General features: G+C 38.3%; 1 protein-coding gene and 1 pseudogene across 1 annotated transcript in view; one reads left to right on the forward strand and one right to left on the reverse strand.

Annotated features, from left to right (window-relative positions):
• Cntnap2 (contactin associated protein 2) overlaps positions 1-17,191 on the forward strand; it is a 1,597,185-nt gene that overhangs the window by 384,047 nt on the left and 1,195,947 nt on the right. The gene's annotated exons all lie outside the window — the stretch shown is intronic.
• On the reverse strand, positions 6,282-6,538 carry LOC125347273 (annotated as a pseudogene).

A 17,191-nucleotide genomic window follows, 5' to 3' on the forward strand; every position in this document is an offset into this window, starting at 1 on the left:
TTCTACTGAGATAGCTACTGTTGTCGGGGGAATCCTTCTAGAACTGCTGACTGCTGAAAATACCTAAAACCAGATATGACAGCCCAACTAGCAAAGAAGCAATGTGGTTTTTCAGATTCCTGGAGATAATGGGCACATGTAAGTTTTTCATCTCTACTTACTGTCATCTGTGCAGTCTTATATTCCCTGTTGTCTTGTAGAAATACTTCCTGTCAGTTTATGCTTTCATATGGTAAACATTTACATAGAGCCTTGTCACAGTTGCTAGCATTTAAAATGGAGTTCGAAAGAACAAGTTCATTTTGTATTTGAATTGACATTTTCCATACATAAAAACCTTCCCCATGTATGCCAAGAAAGGCCAGATTCTTCAAAGCTGGTCTCTCCTCATGCTTGCTAACAGTTCTCCTTTGGAAAGTGGCCTAGAGTTTCTCCAGTGCTTGCTAATTCTGGATGCTTTCAGAACATGCAATTCGGTACACAATTAGCAAGCTGGAAAAGTGTGTAATTGCATGTCCAATTGTAACCTATTGTCAAGAGGAAAAATCAAAAGGATGAAAATGACCGTTTTTACTACGATGGAACAAGAATTAAAATGTATCTGAAAGATTGAGTCGTCGAAGAATAAACCCAAGTTCAAATATTTAGTGGTTACACTTCAGACATTTCACCTTGTCACCGAAAACATTACTTTCCTATTCAAAACTGGGGTTCATAATGCTTTCATTGCAAAGTTGCCATGGGGAACTAAAATAAGCTTGAAAGCAACCAATACAATAAAGGTCATATTATAACTACCCAGAAAGTGATGACCATTGACTTTTATTGTGTAATAATCCCTACTTTGGCCATCATTTTGGTAGATTATTATTTGAAAATAATTCTGAAACATTACAGTAACTTATAGCATACAAGTTTTAAGTCCCAATTTGTTCTGAGCAGCAGGGTTAAATCTTGCGATGACCAGATTCATTCATCCCAGGCCCTGGGTCATTCCTTTGTCCAGATATCCATACTCCCTCCTGTCAGTCAATGGCTGTAGCAATTGTCATAGCAACTGTTATTGTATTGCTGGGCATCTGTGCAAATAATCTTTCCTTAGTAATCTAACACTAGTTCAATGCTACATCATTCGACACTTCATATTACCTCACGAGCATTGTGTTATGTCACACAGACATCAGCTGTGTAAGAAGATAGGTTGAGCTAAACCATATTCACAGAAATCTCATTATACTATTGCTTACTTCGGTGAACTTACTAATTAAGCCTTATGAGGAATATGTGCTTATAAAATAAAATAGTATGCATGGTGCTCAACACTATCCTGAGATTTAGTCAGTCATCTACCAGGTGTGTTAGAATACACCCTTAACGGACAAGAGGGGTGAGGGAGAGACTGTCTTAACAATCCTAGTAGTCACCCTGCCATGAAGCTAACCAAATGTCATCCTCTCTTTTTCTTCCACTTAATTGGCCATCATGTGGTAGAACTGCCTTGAAAAAAAAAATCCTTTAGGTTTATCAATATTTCCTATCCTGAATTCCTGCGTGCTGTCAAAGAGCACTGGACTTAAAATACAGAAAGCAAATTTTAATCTTTTTGGCTTCATTATTCACTCATTGTGTGCTTCTAAAATGATCGTTTCATGTCTTTGAAATAATCACTTTTAGCTATTAAGCAGACACAAGAGCTAATCAGTAGGTCATGAATGAGTTCAATAATCTGAAGGAGATGTGGGTGGTTTTTATAAAAATTAATTTTACCTACTTCTTTGTTTATATGGTACAGAGGAATTGAACCCAGAAATGTTAGTGAAAGTTTTACCTCCAATGAATCACCAAAAAGCCAGAAGTTGAGCTTTGGTTCAAGTGGTAGAGTGCCATCTCTGAGCAAAAAAACTAAAGGATAGTGCCAGGCCCATGCCATGAGTTCCAGCCCCAGGACGAGCATACACACAAGTGTGTGTGTGTGTGTGTGTGTGTGTGTGTGTGTGTGTGTGTGTGTGTCATTAGCTGTGTGATCCTGGAGAAAAGAAGAGTAGCCACTCTTTCAAAACTCATCCCATGTTCCTCTGCAGCTCTACAAGCTCTACAAGCAGGAAGCTAGGAATCTGCACAGATAAATCCAAGTCCACAGGGGATTTCCTGTAGCACAGGGCCAAGCTGAGCTGCCATCCATTTAACAGTGACAGGCATTGCTAGTCCTATGAAGAAACTAACTGTACACGTGTACAAAACCTATACAGATGAAGCAGAGGAGTTATTTAAGTTCTTATTTTATACCTAAATAGCCTGAAGTTAAGGCACTGAAAATTTAACCACCATCACAACAAAAAAAAAGAATGATCAAATGAGGACTTTTTAAAAAGTGATTTTAATCACCATCTTCTTTTTAATGGAAAAGAAAAAAACATAATATGCTTATCTGAGGGCACAAAAGTCATTCTTTAGCTAGGCTACTCTACAAAGCCTGTCACTCTGCTGGTAGACTCCACTGTATTCTACTACGATGGTACTCAAAATACTGAGCATTCAGGTTGATTATTGCTATTTAATTATTAAAACTGTCATGTGTATTAGAGTAGGCCAGTGCTAAATAGTGCAAATATTTGGACTAGCATCTGTTAAATCATGACAAAAGCAGACTAACATGTCTGGTGGTAATTTTAAGAAACTTTTATTTTCTGTCTTCCAAGCTTATTTTCTTGATTTAATGAGTAAGTGAGAATTATTTACAATTTCGGATTTTATTTATTTGTTTACTTGTTATCTTTAAGTAGTTGTACAAAGGAGTTGCCATTTAACAAAGAAATTTATGGATGCACTGTATCTTGATCAATGTCATCCCTTTCAACATTCTCACCCATTCTTAATTTTCCTCCCTATTCTTAATTTTGTAGGCTATCCATTGGGTTCTTGATTGCATTCTCCCTCTCTTGTCTTCTTTGTTTGTCTACTCTGTTCCCCTTGAGCCCACCCCATCCCTTTCAAGTATGACTTCCTGGTGTTTATTTTGTTGAAATCTGACTTTGCCTTTATAAGGAATTACACTATTCGAGTTCTCCCTTGAATCTACCATATTTCAGTTAATGCATTTGCATACCACCCAGTGTGTTTGCTTATAAATTTATAAGCTAAATCTAAATTCCACATAAAAGGGAGGACATGCATCCTTTGTCTCTCTGGACCTTAACATAATTTTTCCCAGGTCTTTCTATGTCTTTACAAATGATACAGAATCATTCTTTCTAATGCCTGAGTAAAATTCCATTGAGTTTATATACCACATTTTCTTGATTCATTCATCCACTGAGGGGCATCTAGGCTGATTCCATACCTTGGTTATGGTGAATAGAGCTACAGTAAACATGGTTTTGCTGGTGGTATAGAACATACATCAAAAAGAATTCTACTATTTCATGCTCTTGAATTTAACACTCTGTAATTTTTTAAATTTTCTATTTGTAGAGTTGTGTTTGAAGTATAATTAGCAGCATTGCATATATTTTTACTATCACCCGTAAGGAATGCATTGCCTTCTGATATAGAGAAACCTTTAGGATTTGATGTAAACCCTCCCCAAATATCATTTCCATGAACTTTACAGCCTGAGAAAAGATAGTCCTTTGAATCCCTTCAATCAATAAGCAATATACCGAGCTTCAGTGGAGAAAGTGTAGCATATACTTGTGATCCATCTAGAAAAGGAACGAATTTGGTGAATTTTGTGGGAAAACAAGAGAAATAATAAAGTAGGGTGACAGAGTTGGGTGAATCTGTTGAAGAAGACATATTTTGTATTACCTCTGAAATTTTGACAATGTGCCAGTTATGTTGCACTCTCTTTGAAACCTGCAAAGGCAAAGTTTTCATTATTGTGAGAAAAAAACAGAAATTCTAATTGATATCAGATCATTTTTCTTGAAAGCAAATCTTACAGAGAAGCACAGGAATCAGTACCAGTTTATTCTTATGTCTGTGTAGTTAGATACCTCTGAAGTTCTGTTTAAAAATAGAGCAACACACTTCAAGAAAAAGGAAAGCATGTTATTTTATTGAAATGGTAGAAAATTGTTTAGGAACTATTCTTTGATTGTGGTATTCTAAGTCAAAGATAGTAAGACGCTCTCTTGAATAGGAGAGATTCTCATTCTGTAATCTAATAAGGCTTTCATGGCCAAAGAGAGATAATAAGCCTCAGAGAGATGAGTCAAATGAGTAGAAGGCTGATTTATTACATCATACACTTATCAATTAATTCATCAATGTTTGTCCTGGTCTTAGGGCTTGACCTTAGGCCTTAGGCACTGTCCCTGAGCTTTTTATGCTGAAGGCATACCACTTGAGCCACATTTTCACTTCTTACTTTTTACTGCTTAATTGGAGATAAAGATGTCATGGACTTTCTCGTCCTGGCTGTTTTTAAACTGAGTAGCTAGGATTACAGGTATGAGCCATCAGCACCTGGTTATTTATTTTCTTTTTACTTATCACAAATTGAGATGTAAACAGCCAGGCATGTCTGATGTATGTTAGTGAATAGCACTGATGTAAATTTAATGTAAAACTCCAGTTATCTGGGAACACATTTAAGCAGAATCTCTCTTTTCTGAATCATTATTCATAGGATCTCAACATTCACATTTGTCTTTTTCTGAAAAATTAATTTTCATGGCATCTATATTAATTTTCATATGCTTGATATTTTTAGCATGCTAAGAATCAAGTGTATGCAGTACCCCGCATTGAAAATTTAAGACAAATTTGTTTCCATCCAAATAATGTATTCATTGACAAGAGCAAGCATAGCTGCTTCGATCTTATATGCATATTGAGTTTCTATTTTCATTTCAAAGAAATACACAAGGGATCTCTATAAACAGATCTTTTTTTTCTCACAAAGCAAGTTATCCCTCCAATAAATTCAGAACTCATTATAGTTAGAGAATAGGAAGAGAAGTCAGCTTCATATCTATGCTTGTGGAATCTTCTAGCCCTATTGTGGACTACCATTTACTCACTGAATAGGTGCATCAATAATACCATTATTCTCAGCTGTACTGACAAATCAATATCCTAAGCTAAAAGAAACCATGTGTACTCAACTTGATAAAAACCAAAGTAAAAGACATTGTTAGAAGGACTTTCCATGAAGGATGGTTAAAGAGTAATCCCATGGTTGAGTGATTCCTATTGGGTAATATGTACAATGAATGTAGATATCAAACCATGCAGAATACTTTTGGAGATAATTCTATCAACCTGTGATAGGCTCCTCCCTCACTCCCTCACTAATTACTCCCTCCCAAAGGCCTCAATGCTTAATAACATTCCATTGTGGATTACATTTTAACATATGTCTGGACAAAGGAAGTTCACAGTCAGTTTATTCTTCTAGAATTTGATTCCATTGATCTTTCATTTTCTCCCCAGCTCTGTTCAGTTCGTGTGTGTGTGTGTGTGTGTGTGTGTGTGTATTAAATTCATTTCAGCAATGCTTTCATCCTGTCTCAAAATATGTAAATGTTGGTATTTGTGATTGCACTCATGGTCTTAGCGTGCCATGTAACACATTACCACAAAAGCTATTTTGTCTTTGAGATAGAATCTCACTAATTTTATTCAAGCTGGCCTTGAACTCTCAGTTCTTCCTCATTGCCTTTATCTTGCAAAGCACTGGGATTACAGGTTTGAGACATCCCACTTTACTTCATTTCAAATATTTTAAGTGAGAGACTTTTATGGGCCATCCACCTACGTGGTGTCAATTGTTAAAATTAGCATATTTTAGGGTTGACTTTGTACAAATTAATTGGTACAAATGTTTCAGCCCTGAAGAGAAGGAATGAAACCTCAAGCAGTAAACACATTTTACACATTGCAATCATGTAGATAATATTTTTCCATTGACACACATGGTCAGTTTTTAAGTATGCTGTTTTTTGCTCATTGTGGAAATTGCTTAATTATGCCACCAGTCTCCAGTGAGCTGCATACATTATAAGCTTAGCCTTATTGCCTTTTCCCAGAAATTGTATATATATATTTTTTTCCCAAAAATACATTTATTTTTAACAGTGAACAGATAATCTTTACACAATCAAATGTTCCAGAAACAAGCCAGAATTTAGATTCCAGGTTGTGTGAGTTGCATATCAGTAATTACATGCAGGAGACAAAACATTCTGCTTCACTACAAGCATTCAATTCTCTAAACCTGATTCTTACTTCTACCATCATTTTATTCCATTCTGGGATTCTGGCATTCAAGAAAATCCCTAAAATTCCAAATTTCCAAACTGAAAGGCATGATTGTTGGGCTTGGGCTGGGGTTTATAGACAATCCGATCATTAATCATTTGTTCCCGACTTTTGGGGTCACTGTTGAGCCAGTGGCTCCTTCTCCATCACTGCTTCCCACAACATCCACATCTTCCTTCTGTTTCTTACGGGCCTCCAGATCCTTTCGGATGCTCTCGAACTCTTCAGTGTCATCAAACTTCAGCTCCAGACGCGTTGGCTTCAGCTGCAGCATATTGAGATCAACACCAAGAGCCAGACCCAGTGAACTCCGCTCCTTCCAAGCCTGAGCTCTTTCCCTGAACCTCAGCTCCCACCTTGCATCTATTCAGAAAGTGTTTATTACTTTTTAGAAGTGGTGTAGAAGGAAGGGAATTAATAGAAAGTATGATGGAGGACTGAGTCAAGTAAGGGTATCATCAATTATGTTTACTTGCTGCCTCTCTGATACCTGAGATGAACAATTCTTAAGAAGTAACAGCTTATGTTGCCTCAGGATTTCAGAACTTTCCAGGCTGTGGTCTCTTACCCCATCACTATGGCCCACAGGTGGCACAGAATTTCACAATGAACATACCTGACAGAGGATGCCTGTCCACCCATGGAGATGAGGGAGGAAAGCAGGAGGGAGAGGCTGGCCTCCCAATATCCTCTTTAGGAGCCTGAAAGGCCTAACTTCCTCCCACTAAGCTCTGCCGCCTACAGGCATTTCCACCAGCCAATAGCACCACAGGTTGGGTTCCCATAAACCTTCAACACATGGGCCCTTGGATACACTGAACATCCAGACAATAAGAATAATGCCCCATAGCATACTATGAAAATTTTAAATTAGAACTTTTGAAATCATGAAGATGTAATTATCCCAGTTAACACTGATATGGTGATGAGCCAGTTGTCATGTTTAGGTCATAAAAAAAAGTTGTTGGAAAAGGTAATTTAATATTTAGAATCCATGCCCTATTCCCATTTTCTCCTTAGACTTTTGTAGGTGGCACCCACCAAAATGCAGCCTGGATGATACTGTCTTTGTGAAACTGTTGAAGAAACAACTTGTGGAATACAAGGCTGGCTAGGATGTCAGGTTACATTTAAAAAAACAAAAACCTAACAAGAAACCTATTTTTTGTGTGTCTATTATGACAATCCTTATCTTGAAATCTTCCAATGTCTGTATCTAAAATATGACTAAGTCCCATGCAAACTTCAGGGCTCTAAAGTGGGAAAGAAATATCTCCCAGAAGCTTAGCTTTTGGTGACTTCCTTCAAAAATGGACTTCCTTTCACAGAGGGGTAGCTGGATGCTTTGGAAAGTTAATGGTTAATGGTGTACTAATGCCCACTTCCACCTATGACCACTCTATGTGACCACCACAGATCCTTTCCAATGCTGACTCTCCCCACAGGGCAACTGTGGCTCTCACGCCATCTCCATATCTCAGCAAAGTCACTTCTCCTTTCATATTTTGTTCATCATAGTCTTTGAAATGGTCAGGCTTTCCTTTATAGGCTTGAAATGTCTTGCTTCCTTTGAAATACTATTAGTTCCATCCATGGTCAGTCAGTGGGACCACCTCTCAACAAAATGAAATTTTAGGGAACACATTTATCTATATTCTCAAAATAAGAAGGTATCTTTGGAAGTTAACTCTTGAGGTTCAACCAGGAAGTGTAGCTTGGCCCCGATAATCAAGAGTGTCAGAAGAAGGGTAACATAACACTTTCTTTGCTATTTTATACTGGGAACTGGTAACACCGAGTGACATTTTTAATTATGTATGCACCTACAGCTATGATTTATGGCACCCGTTTGTATCTGTTATGTGAGTGATAGGTTTGTAAGCCCAAAATAAAGCTAGTGTACTCACACCTGAGGCCTGAAAAAGTGGCAGCTCTGTAAAACTGGGAAAAACCCAAAATCTATAAGTATACCAGAGAAATAAACACAGCCTGTCTCCTTACCTGAGACCATAGTTTCTACCTTGTGCTATTTAATCTGAACACCTGTGCTCCGTTCACAGAAGCACAGAGGGGTAATGCCTGCATGCCGGGAGGGCCTGTGTGGGTGGTGGCATTCAATGACGCAGTGGCAGGAGGCCTTCAAGAAACGCAGGCTCAGGACACTGTTTAGTGTCTAGGCAAGTCAACAGAATCCAGAAGGTAAGCCCTAGTTAGCAACTTTGTTCCTATGGAGATGCATGGTTGATGAGTCTCTTTGGTAAAAATCACTCTTGTTGAAGGTTAAATCCTTTTGAACAATAATTTTAAAATAATTACAATAATTTAGTACATGTAAGGGAGCTTCTGAGCTTGAGATATTAGAGTGTTATTTCTACAAATTATATTACTGGCTATTAAAATGGCAACTTTGTCCTCTCCGGCCCCTACTGAAGGCAATAAGCAAAGCGCTCCTTTTTCTCCATTGCCTTGGTTGATTTATACATGTTGAGATCCAAATTAGGTTTCAGAAGAAGAAAGGTTTGAAATTGTATGGAAATCAAGTGCAATGTTTAAGTGGTTTTGGAAGGATTCTTTCCTATGAATTTAAAGGTAAAGTCAACCACAGTGGCATATGTCCTTCATCTGAGAACTGTAATTGTGAAAAATAAGGTTGCATTCTGTGAATTGAACATCTATTCTCAGTATCCTTGAATCAGGGCTGCAGAGACTCGTAATCCAATTTCCTCTGTGTTTAGGAGACAAGGATTCCGGCCTCACAGTGCAACTAAGGTTTGGGGCTCAGCCTAGCTGTGTGGGTGAATATTCATGCACTGTACTCTACCAATGGCCAAAATCAAGACAGTCATTTCATGTGTCCAGTTCCATTCTGATACTCATATTTGCAAACATAAAGGAAAGAGCTCATATATACAGGAGTGATCAGGGTGTATGCCTCGATTCAGAAATACAGGCAAGAACTCCCGCAAGAAAAAGCCAGTAATCTCAGAAACTCAGCCATGTCCTGTCTAACTAATCTGTTGCTTAGAAATAAATAAGTTCATGAGTGGAATTGTTGAAGTGTCATTTAGCGAGATACCACAATGGTACATGCACAAAAGACAGTGCAGAGGTAGTATATGTGTCTAAATTTGTACAGCAGTATCTCTGTAAGACCTATCCTAGAATGGGGATGTGACTATTTATGGGGTCAGGGCACTGAACCATATATAGTTTACTTGTTTGTTCATTGGTTGGTTGGTTTTAATGTGCCACTACTGGGGCTTGAAATCAGGTCCTTATGCTCTTCCTTGCCCGTTTAGCTCAAGGCTGACATTCTTCCACCACTTGAGCCACGTAAGTGGAACTACTCTACCAATAAATTGAACTACTCTACCAGTCTGACCCCATGAATATCAGAGACACACATTGAAAAGCATATGAAGGATCTCATTCTTCCTCTGTTGATAGAAATTTGACTAAGGGTAGAATTAGCTACCAGAACTACGTCTTTCCCCGTAACCAAGAGCTTTACCCAGTAAGAAAGCTCACTTTTTTCTCTTCATGTAGTTTAGCCATGGTATCAGAAGCAGCAGCATATTATTATTACTATTACTATTATTTTGGTGATATTTGGGGTTGAATTCAGGGCTTTATGCTTGCTTGGATTCTTCTGTTAGCACTCGACTACTTAAGCCATTCTTCTACCCTTGCTTTTTGTTGGTTATTTTGGCTATCTGGTTTTGAACTGAAAGCTTCTAGGTCTCTGCAAGGATTACAGGTAGAAGCCCCCAGTGCCTGGCTTCTTATTATTTTTACATCACTGATTTAAACAGAAGGAACAGTCTGGAACAGGTTACAACAAAGCAATGATTTTACAGTGGTCCCCTGAAGCATTATCCAGAAGCATACTGTTCTTTCTGCTAAAGCACATGTGGTCTTATTCCTCTCCTTTTCTTATTTGATTGGTTTGTTTTATGTATCAGTCAAATGTTGCAGCTCATAGTTTACAGAGATGCTGGCTATGAACATGTGTAAGCTCTAGGAATCAGTTCCTTGTAGATTTTCAGCATTGTCACAAGACAACATCATGTTTCAAGATAAGTATCTCGTAGTCTGGAACCCTTAGTTATCTCTGGTCTTAGCATGGGGAACCATTAGCCAAGTTAGGAGCTCTTCCACAGAACCCTTACAGAGTAGTGTGCACAGACATGTCAGGTGCTCAGCTGCATTATTCATTAATCTTTCACTTAAGCTAGATCCTCCTCATGGCTCTAGTACTAAGGAGGACACAGAGGTGGCAAACAGATGCTCTGTTCTATAAGAATTTGTCTTCTAGCACTTCTGGGCATTTATCCAAAAGATTGCAGATCAGGATATAATAAAGGCACCTGTATATCCATATCCATTGTAGCACTACTCAATACAGCCAACTTATGGAAACAGATCAGATGCCTTATAATGGGCAAGTGGATGTATAGATACAGATATATAGATATGTGAATTTTACTCATTCCTAAGGAAGAATAATATTGTGTCATTTGCAAGGAAGTAGATGGATTTGAAAAAATTATACTGGGTGAAGTAAGTCAGGACCAGAGAGATAAAGGACATGTGTTCCCTCATTTGTGGAGTTTAGATCTAAAATCTAAACATACATTAAAACAAATGCATGATCATATGCATATATGTGTGCATGATTATACAGATAGATAGATAGATAGATATACAGACAGACAGACAGACAGATAGATAGATAGATAGATAGATAGATAGATAGATAGATAGATAGATAGATATGCCCAGTACCAATAGATCATACCTATAAACCTAAGGATAATGGTTCAAACCATGCCCAGACAGTAAAGTCCATGAGACTCTTGTCTTGGATAAACTACTGAACAAAAGATGGAAATGGAGCTGTGGTTCAAATGGTAGAGCACTAACCTTGAGTACAAAATGTCTGCGCCCAAGCCCAGAGTTCAAGCTGCAGCACCTGTGCACACACAGACACACACAGTAGATAGATATGTGTGTATACACACATGTGCATAAATGTACACGTAAGGGCAAAAAGTAGCAATGAGTAAAATAATCTTAATGCTAGAAAGGAAGACAAGAACAATTTTGAAGTATTTTAATTGCAGTGAAGAACATTGCTTTGTTTTCCTGCTAAGTTAAGGAGAGTTGGAAGACTGGAACGTGTGGTATCCAGCATTGGCCCTAAAATTGTAGAAATACTTATAATCTCCTGTGTCACCTCTGTGCCTACTTAATTTCTTTTTAAAGAAAATAAAATATCACCCCCTGCCTCTAGAATTCTGATCATCTGTTGTTTTTTGACTGGTTTAATTTTAGGTGTCATAAACAACCTAACATCTGCAGCACATCTGGGCTGAATGTGACTGTAAACAATATGATCTTTTTTTAATATCACACCTTTCTTGATGTTTGGTGTCTGCCACTCCATTTCTGTTGCCTAATTCAAACATCTCTACCTTAACTTCATAAGTCCATGTTTTAGATAGACTTACTGGGATATGTTTTCCATCTTATTTATTTCCTGTCAGTCCAGTTTCCTTTATGCAAACTAAAAATATACACATCCCTGGATGCTGAATTCTCTAAGCTGACCTGTATCCCTCACTTCAAAATCATTGTCAGAGATGAAATGCCCTTGATGGCTAGGACTGTGTTTCTGGCTTTTCTGACACACTTCATGTGGTGATCAACACTAAATCTTGTTTTTGAAAAAAAATCACAAACTTTCAGGATCTTAAACATGACACTAGCAATGCAAGAAGAACACAAAACAAAGGCAGACATTCACAAAAGGAAACAATATAAAATGCCAAAAGAATTAACAGAAGACAAGGACGCATTATAAACTCACATCAAACAGGGCTTTGAACATTAAAGCAAATGAAAGAGAAGGGAAGAAATCTATATGGAAGGCAGACAGTTGCTGCTTCCTGACAGCTGCAGTTATTAATTAGTGCTCCATCATTTGCTCTAAATGGGCGATCAATACTTTTGCTTTTCTGGCAGGCTCTTTGCTTTGTAGCTTGCCTCTTAATGGGGAATGATTCAGCTCATCTTCATCTTTGTCATTCTGTTCATCACCCCTAGCCCACCAGGGCCCCTAAGCTGTGCTAACTATACGCAGAGTTGAGAATTTGTCTCCAGATTTGAGTTCTCTGCTGCATTACTAACTCACCAGCAATCTGTTGTTCATATTATTGCGATCTATTCTGGTTTTCAGGGCATAAGGTGCTTGACCAGCTGGCTTTGTGTTGCCTTCAGAGTATGACAGGTTCCTCTTTGATATGATACTAGACCATTTTCTCAAGCATATCTTCTCTTTTCCCTCTCCCTCTACACAACCTTTTTCTCAGAAAAGATTCTTATGAGCCTCTGTTCTAGCATCACACTGATGCTGATTCTGTTCACCGCATCCTCTAGGGCATGGTTGGGGCCTTCACCACTCAGACATCTGTTTCCTACTCTCACAGAGTAAACTGTGGCACAATAGATGGTAAACGACAAAAATGATCCACTTGCATATGATAAATTAAACAGGTCTCTAGACATTCACACAGTGAGACCAAAGAAGGATATTCTTAGGAGAGGATCACAAGGGCTCAATAACTATGTGCATATGATCATATAAAATGATGCTTATCAAAATGAACTCCAAGAAATGGAAAGAAGAGGTTTTCATTTTACTTTTTGTGGGTGTTTTTTTTCTGTTTGTCCCTCTTTGTCACTGTTTTTTTATTTCTGTATCTCTTTATTTACATGTAAGTTTATCTGATTTGGTGAGGGGCAGGGGAAGCACAGAAATGGTCAGGCAAAGGGAAAATTTAATGCAGCAATGGTACTAGACACTGTTGAAAATGAACTATACAACTTGTGGGGGATGGTTGTTGGGAGGGAAAAATTGGGAGAAAATGAGGAAAGAAGTGACACATTCCAAAAGAAATGTACTCATTACTTCACTTATGTAACTGTAACACCTCTGTACATCACCTATACAATGAAAACTTTTTAAAAGAAAAGAAAAAAGATATAGCTGTTGGGATGCATGGAAAAAAATTCATGGAAGTATGTTTGTAAGAAGCTACCTAGCCAGGCACCAGTGGCTCATGCCTGTAATCCCAGTTACCCAGGAGGCTAATATCTGAGGATCATGGTTCAAAATTAGCCTGACCAGGAAAGTTTATCTTCAATTAACCATCAGAAAACTGGAAGTGGTGCTGTGGCTCAGTGGTAGAGCACTAGCCTTGAACTGAAAATCTCAGGGGCAGCTCCTAGGCCCAGAGTTCAAGCTCCATGAGAGACAAAAAATAAAAGTTATCTAAATGTTAAAATTCATTCAAATAGTGTTTCTTGAATAAAGAGTATGGCATAAACCATAAGCAACTTTTACCCACTATTATTATTTAATAATATATATACACACTTCTTCCTTGATCTGCAATCATATTTATTCCTCCCTCTCTTCTATCAAACTGCTCAAACATACCTCATTGCAGATATCATTATACTGGCTTTAACAATAATCCTGCACCCGAATGCTTTACTAGATTTTTGAGAATCACTATTGCTAGAATGCATTCATTCATTTCTTATACTTCTACCTATCAATAACTGGAAGCTGTTAGACAAAGTACTTGCTTTTGAGTAGATTGACCTTTAAAATACCTTGTTGCACTCAAAAGAATTTGTTTCTAACATTAAGATAGAACTTCAGACTGGAAATCATTTTTAAGACTGATACCATTAATCATTTCACATATAAACCTTCATTGAGATGGGATGTGTTTGCAGTAAAATGGGATGTGTTTAGGGTGAGCTAAACTACTTATAAATATTGTGATAAGAATGCACTATTTGGCTGGGGATATGGCCTAGTGGCAAGAGCGCTTGCCTCTTATACATGAAGCCCTCGGTTCGATTCCCCAGCACCACATATACAGAAAATGGCCAGAAGTGGCACTGTGGCTCAAGTGGCAGAATGCTAGCCTTGAGCAAAAGGAAGCCAGGGACAGTGCTCAGGCCCTGAGTCCAAGGCCCAGGACTGGCAAAAAAAAAAATAATAATAATAAATAAATAAATAAATAAATAAATAAATAAATAAATAAAAAGAATGCACTATTTACTTATTTTTGAGGTCCCTATGGAAAATGGAAAGTCATGGCCATAAGAAATTAGGATCAAATAGTATTATTTATGACTAGTAACTTTACAGATAGGAAAACCTAATAAAAAAACTGTTATCTCTAGAGATATATGCAATTATGAAAAATTAATTCATATTTTCAGGGATATTTGATGGTGGATCACTGAGGTAAAATGCTATTTTGTCAAGATCAGAGAAAAACAAAAGAATACCAATATTGTGTATGGTCCTATCTAGAGTTTGAAGTGTTCTGGGCCCTAGGGTTAATTTTACTATTTGTGTTATTAGAGGTATTGAACTTGACTTCTTTGTTTGTCTGGTTGATTTTTCATCTATAAAGTAAAAAATAATGCATATTCACCTACTTCAAAGGTACCTCCAGAAAGGAAATGCCATGAAGCACTGAGAGGTTTTTTTGTTTGTTTGTTTGTTTGTTTTTAGCAGTATGAACCTCTGCCCAATAGACGAGTCTGTGAAGCACAGCCAGCCCCGAGAGAAGCTGTTTGCTAAGGCCTCAGCCACCCCTTGGTGCTATATTCTACTACCTCACTCACCTTACTGCAACTAATCTTGTTGGGCATCTCACAGTGTAATGTGTAGACTCAGGAGGAGATTCCTCATAGAGTGCATGTTAAATTCAAGTCCACGTGACAATAGGAGGGGAAGAAAACACCACTACCATAACCCTATCTGATGAGGAGGAAATGATTGCTCTGGGTGAATTGTTGACATACTTTTCTTCTAATCATAATATTACTATTCATGAATATAGGATAAAAACAAAGTTATGATGTAGATACTTTTATAAGTCAATCCTTTCAGTTAAGGAAGTGAAGGAAATGCCTATCAAAAGAACTTGGTGTGAAATGTGTGTGTCACCGCCTCAGGGGGCCTTTGACTTTGGGGCAGTGGTAGTTTCGTCACTGTCATGCTTGTCACTTTATCCCCATTACTGGCTCCAAGAACTGAGTATTCAGCAAAGGTCAACCTTGCTATAGCAATGCCTACTTCCCAGTTCTGTGTCTCTGGTGGTGTTGGTTGCCTTTGTTAGCCCAAGAGAGGAGGGAGAATGATTTATAACTAGCCTGCTCTCTACACAACATTCACCCTCCTCACCAAACTGAGACAGAACCAGATGGAAAGGGCACAGATTTTGTGGTACAGAGGAACAAATGCCGATACCCTGGTCATTACCATGAAGCAATTCCCCATAGCTTCAAATGACGGTCCTGCCTTCATCACCATGTGGCCCATTAATAAGAGAGTGCCTCTCTCATAAACACAGTCAGCTCTGATGTCCTCTGTGGTTAGGAAAACCAATTCTTAGGATGTCTAGTGTTCCTTGAACTTGTACTTACAATTTATCATCCTTGGGGCTGAAAAAAAAAGAAGTCCAGAGACTTTATAATGATCCAAAATTAAAAGCAACAAATCTTGAACCCAAAGAATGCCTAAATTGCAGCACCACTGCGTAGTTGCACAAACAGCTGTATTCCAGATATCCTCTGCCAGGCTTGATGTGTGCATTACTTTGTGTTTGCCCTTGCCAGTGTTTGTATTCAACACTCCTTGACCAGAGACACAGGTGAAAAATGTCAGTGTTATCTATCTATGAACTACTTGTAGTTATTCATGAGAAGTAACCTAATATCTCCAATCCCAATTTTCTTTGCTTTGCTTTTAGGATTACAATAATAATGCCTGCCTATCTGCAACACTGGTTACTGGGAGAAAAAGAGATCAATATGGAAGCATTCTTTATAAACTTTCACAGGTGAAGTGTTCATTAATGTAGGAGGAGAAAGCTTGAGTAGGAGCCTAAACTCGATACTCAGGACAGATGGTGATGCCTCTAATTACACAGTTACAGGATTAATGATGTCATGTCTTCAATAATCCAGAAAAAAATAAAGATTCCAAATACACCCAGCATGATATTTTAAAAGACAAATTCTCTCTCGTGGAACTTAGAGCAGGGGGTAGCACACCACCAGGGTTGTTTGCTTGAACTGCTGTGAGATCACCTTCCTTTATCCTGTAAGCAGTCCTCTCACTGCATGGATTCCCTTAAGCCTTAAACACAGTCCTACCAGGGCAAGATCACTGAGCGTACTCAGCATATTATTTAGGAAGATGCTAGGGTGCTCGACATTGATGCAGAAAGAACCACCCAAAGATGCAAAGAGAAAGTGTTATGTTGCAAGGTGTCTGCTTATAAACTCACACTTATGCTCCTCATTTCTTACTTAGCTCACATGAATGTCATTCATTGTGGATGGTTGGTGATGCTGCTGCTGCTGCTGGCAGGAATGGGGACAGGATGGGGGTGGAGATATTGGAAGAACATTGGGTGCCAGCTACTCTGTGCAGATCTGTCCTGCTTCATAAAAGGCCCCAGTGATTCTGGAAGTTCTGCATCCTCTCCATTCCACAGATGGCTAAACTGAGAATAATTGGGACTTGTTTCCTCTGAGTCATAAGGCTGATCTTTGGCACTGTCCAACAGGGTGTGATATACCTTTCTCTGAATCATGACACAATGTAGTTGCTGACGTCCTGTGTTTGGCGAGTCAGTGCTAGTAATAAAACACCTGTAGGCAGCAGCCAGTGAACCTGTATATCATAACAACTAGTCAGACTGTGCCAAAGACGCCTCCAACTTCAGGTGTTCTTTTCACATTCCATATGCTAGCCCAATTTGTTTACCATCTGCCTAGCCATAAACCCATTGGTACACATGTTGACCGAACTAAATATTTATAGTATGAA

The sequence above is a fragment of the Perognathus longimembris genome, chromosome 2, assembly GCF_023159225.1.
Source record: "Perognathus longimembris pacificus isolate PPM17 chromosome 2, ASM2315922v1, whole genome shotgun sequence".
NCBI lineage: Eukaryota > Metazoa > Chordata > Mammalia > Rodentia > Heteromyidae > Perognathus > Perognathus longimembris.